Source organism: Rhea americana, unplaced genomic scaffold (assembly GCF_003343005.1).
Source record: "Rhea americana isolate MKP2758 unplaced genomic scaffold, rheAme1 scaffold_38, whole genome shotgun sequence".
NCBI lineage: Eukaryota > Metazoa > Chordata > Aves > Rheiformes > Rheidae > Rhea > Rhea americana.
The window spans coordinates 2099287-2115330 of NW_028186512.1; the positions used below are offsets into that span (position 1 = coordinate 2099287).

General features: G+C 38.8%; 1 long non-coding RNA gene across 1 annotated transcript in view; it reads left to right on the forward strand.

Annotated features, from left to right (window-relative positions):
- LOC146591240 (uncharacterized) overlaps positions 1–14783 on the forward strand; it is a 116760-nt gene extending 101977 nt beyond the window's left edge. The window contains exon 3 of the long non-coding RNA XR_014896843.1: positions 14656–14783. This is a non-coding gene — a long non-coding RNA (uncharacterized LOC146591240). The remainder of the gene's footprint in view (positions 1–14655) is intronic.
- The last annotated feature ends 1261 nt before the right edge of the window (positions 14784–16044 follow it).

Genomic DNA, 16044 nt, shown 5'->3' on the forward strand with positions numbered 1-16044 from the left:
ACCTGCAGCACGGCCTGTCCCCTACCTTTATACAGGTCTCCCAGAACTTTTTCCTGCACCAGGTTCACAGTCCCGAGGCTTCACATGACTGAAAAAAGGTTTTTGCTCCATCGTTCTCCTTCTTTTCCTACCCAAAATACTGGAAGAGACAGCACAGTGGTACAAGAATGGCACTGCTGGGGGACGAGATAGGAGTCGGAGCCTAATCCAGCCTTGAGCACTGTCTCCTCCCCTCTCTCGTGCACAACCCACAGCTCTGCTTCTGTATGCATGGAGGTTAGCGAGGCGGTCGCAAAGCCACAAGGGGCATCACGGCTGCTGATTCTTTATTCCTAACATTTAAATATTGGTATATAACAGAAGTAAGGAAGACCTATACAGAAGAGGTCACATCCTGTTGTTCTCATAAACTGAATAAGACAAGTGAATGGAAATGGAAGCATTAAAGTATGGGGGCAGGTTTAGCTCAGTTGGTTAGAGCGTGGTGCTGCTAATGCCAAGGTCGTGGGCCCAATCCCTGTATGGGGCTACGCTGAGGGTTGGACTAGATGATCTCCAGAGGTCCCGTCCAACCTTACCATTCTATGATTCTGTGATATCCATGAGTATGGTTTTAATAAAAGATACAATGAATGTTCCAAGTACTTTTCCAGTTCCTTCTCTAAAATTATTCCATTCATGTCCGATGACGCACATGTCTCAGATCTGATTAAATAAAGTTTGGAATTGTAAAGCAGAGAGAGATATACTCATGTGCAGGATTAAAGGCCCCATTGAAGTCAGCAGCTGTTACGCGCACAGTGCTGAGCCTGCATGCTGAACAGAGCAGCCAATCTGAAAACAACATGGGCAGCCCAACACATTTAGAGCACTTAGGCACTCATAGGGTTTGAATCTACAGAGCTGCTGTTTTATTAACAGTACTTTCCTGTGGAAGACTTAGACATACACCTTTCCAGAAAAAGCTCTTAYAAATTTAGCTCATACACTGTGGGCATCTTGTATGAACTTTCTTTGCTAACTTGACTGACATTCACAATAACAAACTGTATCTCAAACTAAGGCAAAAATATTTCATATCTCTTTTTTTAATTTACTGCTGCTATTACTGCAAATAATTAACTTCTACTTACTTATTCCTGTCAATTAACTAATAGAAAACAGGATAAAAGAGCTGTTACGTAATAAATGAACTATCTAAGCAACAAAACTTGGGGCTGTAGCTACAATTTTGGTATGTTGAGAGCTGAGGTTTTAGCCTGCGGCATGGTAGAAAAGGTTAACTACAAGTTTAGACCCAGAATATAAAGTCAGTTTTAACGTGGTGTAGCGTGGCTCAGATGATAACTTCGGATGAAAAGATATAACAATCCACTCACATTTATAGAAAGGTATTTTACAAAATCAAATTAAGTGCAAAGAACAAATAGGAGTTGGATCGATGTGTTTCCCCTTTTCTGTTAGTACTTTTGTTTTGTAAATGTAGAATTTTAAATGAAACAATTTTCCCAATCAGAAGTCCAAATTTATTCACTAAGCATGGTCCAGTTCTCTTAGGAAGCAAAGGAAACAATTCTTCCTCATCCTTTTTTCATTCTGGAGGGAAGATGTGCTCCCTTCAACATCATCTCTTTAGAACAGCTTATTTCCAGTGACTATGGTAGATATTTCCCTTATTTACCTTTATCTAGTCATTTTATCTGCATGAACAACCCCCTATCCACAGCTCAATATCACCCAAGTGGCATGGAGTTTGTGTGACAAAGCAGCCTTGCCACACTTGGAGCAGAGAAAACCCAAAAGTCTACCAGGTCGGTCTGCCATTCAGGTGCTGGCGCAGGCGCTCTGCCCCTCTTCCTCCCCCTGTCCCGTCGCGTGCCTGGCTGGGGCAGCGCATTAGGCTCGGTGCCATTGGTCATCTGTAGAGCCCCTCCAGAAATATTCATGATATCTGCATGACCAAAGGATTTTCAGGGAGTGACTGATTATGACAGACATGTTGCTACTGGCAAAAAGTTAGTTTAGCAGTGAGAAAGGAAAGAGCACCACAAGTGCCCCACGGTGCAGTGCCGAGACCTTTTGTTTTCAGAGAATTTTTGACTCTGAACGTCTACCAAAAGACAACGCTATAAGCTAACAAGATAAGGAAAATAGCAACTRAGTGATGCCAAAATAAAATAATACGATTAATTTTGAGCTCAGCAAAGGAGAACGATAGGTGGAAAGATTTAATCAGGAATTAGGGGACGTCTTTGAAGAATGATGACRTGTTTTTACAATGATAGAAACAGAAGCAAATGATCTCTGGGATACCTGTCATTTCCAGCTGCCTGCATGACCACGGAGAAGTTGGAGGAATTATACTAAACAAGAACAAAGAGTTCTTCGTATTGAGGTACTAGTAATAGGAAAAATATTCTCTGATGGAAAGAGATGGGAACAAGTTGTGAGATATGCCATGATCCTTTAAGAGTATTCAGAGGCAGAGACTAGTACAGCGGAAATGAGAGGCCTGGGTATTGTRTATTTATTGCTATACATTGCTCTTCATAGTAAAATTGTTGTTCTTTAAAGGAAATATATCTATAGATTGGGGAAAACATATTACCTAAAGGTTTCACAGTTGTCTTCACATAACTCTCATGGTTCTGTTCAGAAAAAGAAGTGTAACGGGAACACTAATTACCAGTGACACACACAAATGCCTATATATAGTCAAATGTTGATGCATGTTTTGTCTTTCTTTTGCCTTGACTGCCTGTCTAGCTTGCCAGTCTCTTGAGAGAGGAATTATTTCCTTTCATATCTAAAGCACTTGCATACTAAATCATTTTTCCAGTCATTCTTGTCCTGCAGATTACCTGCAAGCAATTTGTTAAAATATTTCACTATTTTTCTATGGACACTGAGCAATATTATATGTTTACTTTTTCTTCACTGGATGGGAATAATTTGTAGTCAAGTTTTTGGTTTTTTGGGGTAAATACTAGCATTTAAGAGTCTATTACTTCTGTGAACATTCCTGCCAGAATACCCGTGGCACTGAATTCCTCAACTGAAGAGGATGGGAGCAACAATTTGAAAAGCCATATTCTCCCAAATGTTGAGATGCAATTACTCATTTGCTGTCCACAAGTTCACACAAAATCTTCTGTACATTGTTGGATTGGGACTTTTAAAATCTCCGGTGTTAATTTTTTTTCTAAAGCATTCCAACGTATTTTTTCCTCAGTTATGACTATTCTTATAGTAACTTATGTTCTCAGGATCCCTCTGTCGCCCTCYATTTGGATGACAGGATTGTGCAGAAGATACAAGAATGTTTGCGTGGTGGACTGTTGTGCTTCTCTTCATRTGTGTCCAGAAATCCTGGAACCCTAGTCCCATTCCTCACTGCAAACTTCCCTAACATAATGTTCATTCAACAGAGAACTCAACTAGGAAAACTTTGACCTGGCAGCCAGAAGTTTTCAGAAAGTTATGAGCTGCTGAAAGTGGGGGTAGCATGGAAAACGTCACACAGCCTGAACAGTAGTAGTCATTTTCTCTCCTACTCTAATATGTTACGGTATCATTTATTCATGTTCCAAAGTATATTTGATAAAACTAGTAAATTCTTAGTGCTAGAAGAGTTAACTCAAATCCTCTGGTTTTTGGTACAGTTGCTTGCAGGTAAAATTAAGGAGGGGCTTTTGTCTCAATTAACTGTTTCCCAGTTCCACTAAATTAGCAAGACTCCATTTCGGGTGGAAATACAAAGTAGTTGTCAAAATGCCATTTCCTACTGAGTTTCAGTTTCCTACCCTGGGAAAACAATCCCTAATAGCTTTTCTCCCCCCACTGAAGAGCTCCCTGCACATTTTCCACGCTTTTTGGAATAATTATAGCAATTCCTACGCGTAAAAATGCTTGCTTGCACCTTATGTTGTTTTAAATTAATTCTTCACATAGGAAAGCTAGTCAAGAATTAGAGCTTACAGACTTGCACTGCTTGTGCTAAAGTGCCTCCTCCTACCTGTTTTGTAATCATCTCTGCTCTTCTTATTGCAGCAAGTTCCTTTGGTGGTTTCATTTCACAGAAATCTATGGCTTGTTTGTTTCTAAGCAGAAATTAGATTTTTTTCACCCATAGTAAAGTCTGTTATGTATATATACAGGGTCCGAATCAGAACAGATGAAGTATTTAATTACACAGTGTGTCTCATCCTTGAAATGTTAACGGATAAAGTTTATTTTGCCATTAAGTCCCTAATATAGTTAAATCAAATTGAGTAAATAGGCTGCATTCGCTGCAAAGGTTGTTTTTATGCTAGCTTTTTTTTCTTGAAACCATCAGAAATATCTCTTTTCCAGTAAAGCCTGCAGTCTGTTCTAAGCAGGCCAGGACTTCCAAAGCATTATTTAAATGCCTCGGCTGAGTAACAGCGTCCTTTCATCCCATTTCACACGGTGAAGTACCAAAAGGGTAAATAACTTGCAATATCACTTTTGACTGACTCGACTTTGAGAAAGGCACAACCTACACAAACAACGGCGCGGCTGGTAGGTGCTTAGCTGCATCTCTAAGTGATCCCGAATGCTAGCCTGCTAATGTTGGTAATGATTATAAACACCTCCRTTCATCACATTAATGAGTTACAGCCAATAGAAAAGGACAAAATCTATAACTTTTCCACAAACTTAGTTAAATGTCAAGGTTTTTAAAGGCCTAGTTAGCAAGTATATTAGATGAGATATGTCAGTTTCCCAATTTACGACTCTGACTTGTCTCTTGTGATTCCTTATAGCCTCTAGCCATTCTCCTCTTACCTGAGGCAGTCTCTGGCAAAAACCTGATGCTTGCAGTCATCCGGCATTCTTGTGTTCCTTCAAAAATAATTGGACAGGCAGCTCTCCATAAACAATCATCATTAGTCACATACGGTACACAGATAAGGATGCCAGACAAATAAGTTTCAATCGAATGTCTCGAGCCAAATAATAATAATTTGGCCAGCATGCTAAAAATGTGATTGACAGGGAGTTAATGCACTTAACACTTTTCCAGCAGGCTGTTAAAATTAGTTCCTTGATGCTCAAAAAGTCCTGCTCCCAGAAAAGTGACACCGACATTGACCAGTGAGTTTGTTGCCGTTCAGTAACCTGCTCCATTTCCAGACTATATGATTAAAGTCATTATGGGAACTGTCAGTAGGAGGGAAAAAAATGAAAACTGTCATAAGAAGCAACTGTTGGAAATTTTAGGATTTTTTATAACGTTAAACTAGTTTAAAATATTGTCTGTAATTTTAATATCACAATACCCAGCCACATAATAAAGATCCGTACAATAAATGGATTCCTCTTAGGTTATACTGTAAATGGTATACACATTCCTCTTTATTGCATATATGGTAACTAGTAAATTAATTATAAATTTCCTTTTACTCGAAAGAAAAATSAATTAGCATACAAAAAATCCATACTGTTTTAAAATATATTTCCATCATATTTTAATCTTCTTGATTAAATAAATAAAAACACGAAGTAGTGGGAGAAAAAATAAGAATTCAGGACTGAAAGAGTTTTATTAAAATAAAAAGACTGTCAATAACATAATCGTTTCTAACGTGAATCCTAGAGAGACGATTAGTTGCTGCATATGAATGTACTAAATGAGATGAATAAAAATGTTCTTATTTCAGCTTAAAACTTACCTAAATTTATTTTAATTTTTGATGCAATTATACAGGAATAGTTTCATAAACTAGTTCACACTCTTAAATACCTGCTAAACTGTGCTTTTAATTGACCTACTGAATGCAGAGGCAATGTAAATTGTKTTTTGATACACAGAGATTACAAGACTATTTTGTATCATGTTTTGCTCATACGGACAAGAATTATAGTAATCACCTTGTATTTTAATATATTGGTGGGCTATACTGATTTTTTTAACAAACTCACAACTATTTAAATCTTAAGCTATTCAAAGATGTGTGTTTTTTCATATCAACTTAAGGATCTCACCCTTTCTTCACTTCCGTTTAAAATATTTTTATAGATCAAGAGGGCGCTTAGAAGACAAGATAGCATCTTTATCTGATATAACAATACCAACACTGTAATTTTCTTATATTTATTTTTCTTTTCTCACCTGCTATGCCTAGGTTTTGACATTAAGAATATTGTGTTTGATATTTTCAGCATTAAAAACCACTTTAAGCTTTGGTTCCATTTTACTCCCAGTCAGAAAGATCAGAAAAAGCTCAAGTCACACAGTGAGAAACTTTATCCACTGAATGAGACATTATCCATTCCACCAGACTACAAATCAAAGAGTATCTCTTAGGCTGCTTAAAAATTCATTTTAAAATCTGATCCTGATTGTACTTTTATGGTAATTTCATACCATCAATCATCCTTTTACCTTTAGTCTCTGGGTCCACKGCTTTCCCCATAGATCTCATTCACTCTACCTCATTATAATTCTTTAGGTGAGAAAACAGGGTAAGAAACCTTAACAGAAAATGAGAGAAAGATGTAAATTTCTTGAGAAAAGTCAAGTTCACTAAGAAGCATCGCTAATGATATGTTCTGATCTATGTTTTTTTAAAAAAATTAAAAGATGGAGGTGAATAGAATAGAGTGAAAAACATGTTTCCCATGCAAATAATGTATTTGTAATCTATATTCTAACTCAACAATATCATTTATGKAACAAAGCTGTCAGAATATCTTCTTAGATGGAGTTCCTTCAAAAAGGAACGGCAGACAGACTTGGGGAGCGCCACRGCGCTCCCCCAATGAGCGCTGCGCTTCCCGGGATCCTGCACTTCCCGCCCGGCTGAGCCGGCCCCAGTCCTCGTGGCGCTGGAGATGAAGCGAAGTGGAGCAATTAGCAGCTCAGCTGCGCTGCTGCGGWGGGCTAGAAACGTCCTCGCCGCAAAGCTGTTCGTGCATCAAGTCGCACGCTGCGTTGCGTGGCACAGCCTGGGCGGGGGGGCCGGCAGTGCTGGCGCCCTCCCCAAGAAACAGCGGCTCACGGGGACGGAAAGCTCCTCTGTATTGCCCCGTCAGCCAGCCCTCAATGGCAGCTGGACTTCTTGGAAATGGCCAAAGTCTAGTAACTGGGTGGTTTCTAGATAAACCATAGCTTCCTGGAAGCCCGTGTTCCGGTTTCCCTCTTTTCGTTTGAATCCTGGCCATTAGGGAAGGCTATTTTACAGCACTGAGAGACGTGACAAATAATGAAACCACCATGTGCACTCAGACTGGAAGGAAAACTGCTGTTAGTCACATGGGAAAAGAATGATTCTTCCAGTTCTGTGGGCCCATCCGTGTTACAGTTCCTAATGTCTTTAACAAAATGTAGCCATAAACCACTGCCTACTGGTACTAGCAATAATCCCTCCAAAACGGTTTGTTACCAGCAGTTAGTGACCAGTTTCTTAGTTAATGGCCTCAGGGGAAAGGCTTTAGAAAAGCTGTATTCAYTGTTTCCTCTCAGGCAATTTAACTGGCTGCATTAAACTGTATTTTCATTGAGTTTCCTAACATTTGTACTCTGATAAAATTCTAGTCAGGGAAGGGAATGAGGCAGAGGAGGATTATGTCATTGCCGTACTTTGCAGCTGAAACATTCAGAGAAAAAGGTTACTGGCTGTCTTATTATTCCAAATGTTGCTAGGGTTTGGTGGTGATAATATTAATAAATTTAAAAGTCTTTAGATACCATGTAAAGTTCAAAGTAATCTGCGACTTCGTCTGGCAGAGTCGTCAGCTTTAGGGTACAACAGAATGCCCTTGAAAGAATCAGGGAATACGAGAGAAAACACCAAGTGCATGCCGCAAAATCAAACTGCTAATCTGAAGTGCTCATTTATTTTCACAAATTAAGTAAAGATAGTACCTTATTTAGAAGAGCGTCACAGGCTGGCATGATACATGACAATACTAAAAAGTTAGTAAAATATAAGCACAGCAGAGCATCTAGAACAATTAATATACAGTTTTCGTTTTGTGTTTACTGAGTTAATAGATGGCTTCACAAGTGCTTCTGATTATGTCATTGATGCATATGCTTATGCAAGTGGTTTTTTGGAAATATACATGTTTTAGCTATATTCATAAAAATATTGTTTTCAGTAGATGAAAATATTATATGACACAGTGCTCTATTAAAAGCTAAAGCAAGAATGTTCTTTCACTATTTCCGTTGTGTAATAAGCTGTAAGCCAGTCAAACACACGAACAACTTCTGCTGTGCTGATTCCTCTGCCTGCCTCTGCAGCTCACTAGATTTAAATGGTATCTCTTAGTTTTTTGCTTGACTGCATGGGTAAAAAGACTCATTACTCAGAAACTTTTTCCTGAGCATGGCAATAAAGTCAAAGGAATGATTGACATTACAGAACACTCTGTAACATACACACAGGAATATATGCTCTCATTAGGCACACCATATTAAAAAAAAAAAAAAAGAAAAAACCAAAATACTCTCCATCCTTACTTGTGCTATGTAGGATGAAGGCATGAGAGAGAAAGGAACCATGCATAATGTGTAGAGAAATGGGAGAGACTGGGGAGAATTCAGTGTTTCTGGAGTCCCTGCACGAATGGAAGGGATCAATTTTGAGGAACTCTGACAACCTTATTTAAAGCTTTGGTGAAGGGCTGTAGATGGCACAATCCCAAATAAGTCACCTTTGTGCAGGAGGCTGATGTGAGGGTTGGTTGGGACAGAATTATTCAGCCCACACGAGATGCTTGAGCGATTGGCTCGAGCTGTTGGCCCAGCTGCCTTACATGCGGTAACGCTTGGATCAGYGAAGGTGGCGTCGGCATGAACCTTGCTGTTGCTAGAGCACTCCTGGAGCACTTCTGCTCCTTCGGTCTCAGTTCATGCCATGCTACTGCCCACCATGGGAGATCCATGTTTTGGATTCCAAATGTTCCAGCGTTCCAAAATTGCATTTTCTGAGGTGAGCTGTCCACGCTGATTGCCTCATGCAACTATAAAGCTAGTTGAATTATGGTGGACGCAACACACTGTGTCTTGCAATTAAAAAAATAGAAATAGACAAATGGTGTAAGTTTGAAACACAGTGGTCGTGCAGTCATAGGATGAAGACAGTCATATCTTATCTTAAGTAAATAGTGATAAAAAGCAGCATTAAAAGTGATTGAAATTCAACAAAAGTAGGCAGCAACACTAAAATTTTAATATAATTAGGGGGAAATGTGAAGGAGGCAAAGAAAGCTGCCAGGAAGTGGACAGAAGGGCTTATGCTTTGAGAGCAGAGACAAAAGAAGTCACGGGAAGCAGGGGAGGCTGAATATCCTTGAAAAAGAAGACCCTGTCACACGGACTTGATGTCAGTTTTTCTCATAACCAAGAAAGATATCTGTTTAAACAGGGTATTTTATGTCACATTTCCGTCATAAATGTTAAACCAATTACTCTACTTGCCAGAAAACCCTCTTCTTACCGCACAGTAAGAGATTTCTGATCAAAAAAAATGTTTTAATATTTTTGCCATACTTTTGATGATCTGAAATGTTCTGAAAAAATTTGCTAGGTGCTTTACTAAAATCTCCCCCTTGCACAAGAAAGGATTTTGAAGAACCTGACTCATTATGTGAGTGAAAAGAAAACTGCCTATCTCGATTACGCATAAAGGACTGAGTTCTGTCTTACACAGCTCACTGTGATTAATGGTTTTGCATGAATAAAGCTACAGAGGAATTTTGGGCCAGCCAAAACAAAAGCAAGAAGATGTACTATTTTGTTAGTATTCAAACAAGGCAAAGTTAGCTTGACTCAGAATTGATTTTAGATTGCATGGTCTTTTACTTCTCTGGGAACAGAACTCTGTACCAAATTCCCAAATTCCCTAGGAAAGCAAGTACACAAAGAGAATTAAATGTTTTGGACACTCATCTGCTTCTATTCTTTGCAGCTAAAAGGGACATATAAACAAACAGTTGGAAATCACTGTGAGGAGGAAAGAACTTCTAAATCTCAGCATCAAAACATTATATCTTATGATACTTCTCCATTTTTTCTTTTCTTTTCCTCAAGAACTGTACATTTGATTAGTCCATAGCTCACCAAGGCAAAGATTTTGAAATTTTTGTAATTATTCAGCCCAGTTATCTACTGTTTTTTCCTCAGTTACTCAACTCTGTTTTATCTACTTTTTAAACTTCAACTATTACCTCTAAGAGAAATTTAGAGTTAGAAGAATTTTTCCAGGCCTTCTGCTTATGTTGCTGTAGCTAATCAGGTAACCAGTAGTAGTAGTGCCAAACATCACTGACCACCTGGATTTAAGGTACCAGACCTTCACAAATTATCATCCACACAAGTATTATTTATACACAAGAAATGAAACCATTCAAATGTTATCTGTGTATACTCAGATATATCTGGAAATCTATAAACATTTCAAAACTACCATAAGAAAACTCAAGGACTTGACTGATAAGTTCATCAGGGAAATTATAGTTAATTGTACAGCTTAATTATAATTAATAGATGACTCTCAATATATAATGTGATAGCATGCAGGATGTAAGATTCCTAATGGGTAATCAAAATAGGCTAATCTATGCTCAGTGATGTAGACAGAAGTTGATGGGGGAAAGAAAAGGACAGAATTAAAGTTTCTCTGCATCCTTAATTCTGAAGTTTGTATCTTTTAACTGTGTCAGTCTTTTTCTTTTTTCCAAGGACTTGTTTACATTTCTAAGTTCTTCACATGCCTCTCCATCATTTACAAAATTGCTTTTGTAAAGAGAAAAACAAAAAAATTACAACAACCAGAAACAATTCTTTTTAATGTGACGAATACTACTTGCGCTTCATTGCACACTCTGTGTTATACATAATAGGAGCTTGAAAACCTTTTATTTTTATGGTTTTGCTGGACGTTTTAATCCTCAAAATATCAGATGTTAATTCTGGTTTTGCTGGAGGATATCTTTGTGAATGTACCTCCTGTACCTTAATTGAACTGATAAGAGAGAAGGCACTGAACATTTAATAATACATTCTTCCTTCAAAAAATTAATGAAACAAGAGTATGAAACATTAATGGAATTACTTCATATTAAACTATCCAGAGAAGGTGCTGAACATAAAGGGCCTCGTCATGCAGGTGACTGTACAGGTTAAGCACCCTGGTTGGATGGCAGGCGATTAGTGGAAGCCTGGGCTCCAGCGGACGTGCTTTCACCTCTGGCTTAGCAGTGAAACAGCGTCCAGTGGSGCCCAGGCTCCCGCTGATGCGCCCGCTCCGCACGGCAGAGCTGCTTCACAGCATGCCGAGCCACTTGGCAGAAGCCCGGCACGGTCTTGAAACGTCAAACTGAAGGCGAGGTCCTTGGAGCTGAGGGGCTTCTCGGATCAAGAGCAGAGCACAGGAAGGCAAAGGGAGAGTACTAACAGCAACAGAAAGAGAGGAGAGAGAAGAAAGGTATTTTCCTGGCAACAGCACTAAGCCAGTAGTGTCTGATTGAGATATTTTGARAGAAGAATTGTTTGCATGCAAGTGAATCATCTCTGTTCAAAGTAAAATAATRTGTTCATTTTGTATAGCAGTAATTTGCCCTAGAAAGACAGGAATTTGTGACATTTCTCTCTTGGCTATGGAAAATCTTCCACTATGACTTGGGATGCCACAACATTTATATTTCATGCCGATCAATTCTGTCAAAATTCACCAGAAAACATATCTGACTTAGGAAAAGTTCTTTTCTCTGATAGCTTCAGTAGAAAAAGCTGGACTGGTAACAGTGCCTTGATTTCTAGATAATTTTGTTCCAGTGATGGTAGAGGAAAAGCCGAGGGCTGAAGTATGAATCTGAAGAGATGGCAGCTGGTGGATTTGGTGTATAACACTATTGTGACACTACACAGAGAGACATGATTCGACAGGTATAAAAATAAACATTTTAGCTGAAGTTACTTCTTAATATTATTTGCCATAAGGATGCCTGTGTAGTCTGTCCGTCGTTTCGCAGTGCTCGGGAAGCCTGGCAGGGGTTTCCCCCCTAGTGCCAAAGCAGTGGTTCTTGTTCATTTGGTTTGTTCCTTACCACGTCCAAACAACTCTCAGCTTGTTTCCTCCCTCCCCCCCCCAGAAAAAAAGTTTTATTTAAACTCTCTCAGCGAGGTGATGGAGCATGGGAAAAGACCTTGTATTTCATGGCCAGTCCTCCTTTCAAATCTCCAGACTCAAACAGAATTGCATAGTATTAGATGACCCTACCCTACTGCACTGCCTGTTCTGCCAAAGCTCTGGCCACATCCTGCCAAAGCRGTCAGTAATGAAGGGGTCTGCACTGTGATTTGTGCAATGTTAGAAATGGTGTGAAATATATATCTTTTCCATTAGAAAAAAATACATAATAACTTGGTTTTGTTTAAATTTTTTTTTTTACTTTACTCCTCATGCTAATACATTTGTGACAAATATTATTTTCCCAAATGACACTTGTACAGTAGGTCTATAGGAAATGTCAGCCAGAGAGGAAAAGCTCCTGCATTAATGTGCATTCTGAAAGCCCTCTCATTATTTCTTATGCTAACTAGGAGCTTACTAAATAACAAAATAGAATGCAAATAATAAAACAACGCAACTAAGCTTATATAAAGTTGGGGTGCTCCAGAAATAGCACAGGAAAATTGCACAAAATATTTATGTACATATGATTCCCTTAAGAAGGATGGGCTACTGATTTTATACACACTTTATATTCTTATCACTCAAACAAATTATTGGGAAAAAAATTCAGGTGATGCTGTGCTACTATGTAACAACATACAGTGGTGAGTACAATGGAGCCTGTCATAGTTCATCTTGATTTGAATGTGTTTCATGTCTGTCTATAATTACAACTTAATCTTTTCACAATAACTTTCTATATAGGAACTGCAGTAGGGCCAAAAAGGAATCTTACAAAAATATCCCCAAATTTATGAGAATTTAAAAAATTAATGATGTTTGTTTCTTTATCTTTTTAAGTCATAGTAAACTCTATAAACTAAATAGCCACTATCAGTGTATCAGAATTTTTTTAAAAACTTTTGCTTTCCTCTCACCCTTTTTAAAGAAACCTCAGTTATTAKCACATGATAGCACATGAAAAACACCGTGAAGGAAAGTCATTTGTTTTTGTTGGGGGCCAAACACTATGAAGTATGGAGGGGATTACATCTCGTGTTTGCAAGACATTTTTCTTTCCCAACTTTTTGTTCTGGAAGAGTCAATGAACAGTCATTCCTTGACCACTTTGACCACCTTGACCATACTAGTAATGATTAGACAGACCTTCAGTCTTTCTTCTTTCAGTCAGCTCTTTCCCAGGCTGAAGACTTATAATTTATGTAATCCTCCACTTACTTACAGAAGTTGTTCCATCCCCTCAGTCATCTAGATGATTATGCACAGACCTACGGATGGACTTCCAGGGAGACGGCCACAGAGCGCAGGACAAATACATACATAGTGCTAGTCTCCTGATTAAAAAAAAAAAAAAAATTTGAATGCCCAGAATGTCTGTCCAATCCTTCCTGCTCTTAGGAATAGAAAGCTGCAAAGTTTCATAAATGTGCTGCCCAGGGAACTAAAACAAAGTGTGACACAGTGCAAAAACCCTGTGTGGATTTCTTGAGCAAGACTAATTTCTGTAATCTAGTAAAAGGATTTTTCTTCAGATGTTATTTTAACACAGAAAGTCAGAAAGTCAGTGACACCAAAATCAAATGAAATCTAAAGCAAGAACAAACATTCTTTAAATATCTTTGAAAACAATCTAATTTAACTTAGAGCTGAGGACAGAATCAAAGATAAATCAACAAATATGGATTAAATTTAAAAGCAACACTTTGACTCTATTCATATGTATTTGTATTAATCTTCTATGAAAGAAAGAAAAGAAAAAAGGAAAAAAATTGCAGGAGCATTTGCAGAAATAATAATTACTAAAATGCTTTGAACATCTAAAATACAAATATTCACATTAGAAATCCAGTTCTAAAGATTACACTGATCCTCCCAGGAACAAAAACATGTGTGACCTTGGCGGCCAGTCAGTCAGAGGTAAGAGTCCTTACATTTCAAAACTTTAGAGAAAATGATTAGACAGCAACTATTGACAAAACATAATCAAGAAATTTAGTGCAAATAAACAAATTAGAAAATGTCTGTGTGTGGTCAGGTGGCCATAGCGCCTTGTATGAATGGCTATAGCTATTAATATTGCTAGCTTTTTTCCTATGATAATGATCTCACCAAAAACTGTTTCCCTTAAAACTATGAAATCCTTAAGCAAAAGAAAGGGTTGAGTACCTAACTGATATACACACACGTGTTATGAAATTAATGTCAGCAACAACTGAAATAAATACTGAACTTCCATGAATTCAGTAAAAATGTTATCTCCTCCATCTGTTGGAGCTTTCCTTCAGGAAGAAGTCCCTCTCTTTCAAAAACACAGTATCATCAATCTAAGTAGTAAAGCAATCAATTAAATATATGATTATACACACACACACACACACACACATACACACACACACACACACACACACACACACACACACACATATATACACACACACACACACAAAATTGCAACTTCCTAATATTTGTCTTTTTGTTTCCTTAGGAAGCTGTGCACTAAAATTTTCAAGGGTGTTTTTCTGGAAAGCATGAAGTTAAAGACCCTTCTTTAGTTAAAGTTGTAAAGCTCATAGAGTTACAAAACTCCACAGCGTCACAGAAAAAAAATCCTTCATATAGRTAAGAACTTTTAAATTAAATGATTTTATACTTAATAATTTTCTTTCAGAGTCTCCTCTTTAGGTATCCTTTTCAAATGTGCTAGTCAAAGGTGACTGTAGTATTTTAAATAGGGACATATTATTTCTTTTAGAGAAGCAGGAGTGCATTTTCAACTCTTTACATTCTGTTTTTTCTTGACCATCTTAGTGTATTTTTATTCCAGCCTATCAATAAGGACTTTTTAGAGAAGGCATTTTAGAAGTTGTAGTAAATCGTAACTTGTTTCCCCATAATCCTTTATTTTGTTGAAAGACTGCTAGAAATTATTTACAGGCAYGTATAAAATGAACTGCTTATACTTAAAGAATGTGAATTGGCATTACCGGTACGAAAACCTTTCACGCRTCGAACCCTGGGCAGCAGGCCCGGACGTTTGCAGGCAGCCCGGAAAAGCCCTCCSACGTCTGCGTTGCGCAGACTACGTGCGTCTCGATAAAGAGCGATCTCCGCCGCGAGCAGGAGCAAACGCGAGGGGAAACTTCGCTCACAAAGCCCGGAGCGCAAAGGCAGCGAAGCAGCGGGCAGGGCCCGCGGCTTGCGCGGGGCTCTCGAAGGCGCCCACGCGCGTGCCGCGGAGCAGCAGCAGCAGCAGCAGCTCGGCCGCGGGAGCGCGCTGCAGCGCGCGGGCGGCCCGAGGTGCCGGGGACGCCTCGAGGCAGCGAGCTCTGGGAAGCGCCGGCAAGCAGGGCGCAGGGAGCCGCCAGCTTCCAGAGGCTGGCTGCACTCAGCGCGCCTTTGGCAGCATCCCTAACAAATGGCATTCTTGCATCTGGATTTTGTTTTCCGCTGTTGAAAATGATGTCTGAAGCCAAAAGAATACAGTTTTGCATCTGTTAGACAGGGTCTACAGTGCTGAAATGATCAAAATGCTGTTTTGACTGGTAAACAGAGCAAACACTTTGTGGAAACTGTGCAGGAAAGGTATCAGTGCAAGCTACACTTAGATGTGAAATTTTTGAGCAAGTGGTTGTARGTGTTTGTGCAGAAGGAATTTAACGTACTTTTCCATTAAGTTTTATCAGTAATTTTGAAATACTTGGTGTATATTTGGGGGTAAATTCAAAATAAATGTCACACTTGAAAAAGGTAAGTCTGAACTAGGCTGTTTCTGTGATACAGTGTCTCCCCCCAGCCCCTTTCTCTCTTTTTTTGGCTTATCTGCTTTTCTGGTTCTGCAGACAACAACTCAACTACTTTCAATATGATGTTTTTC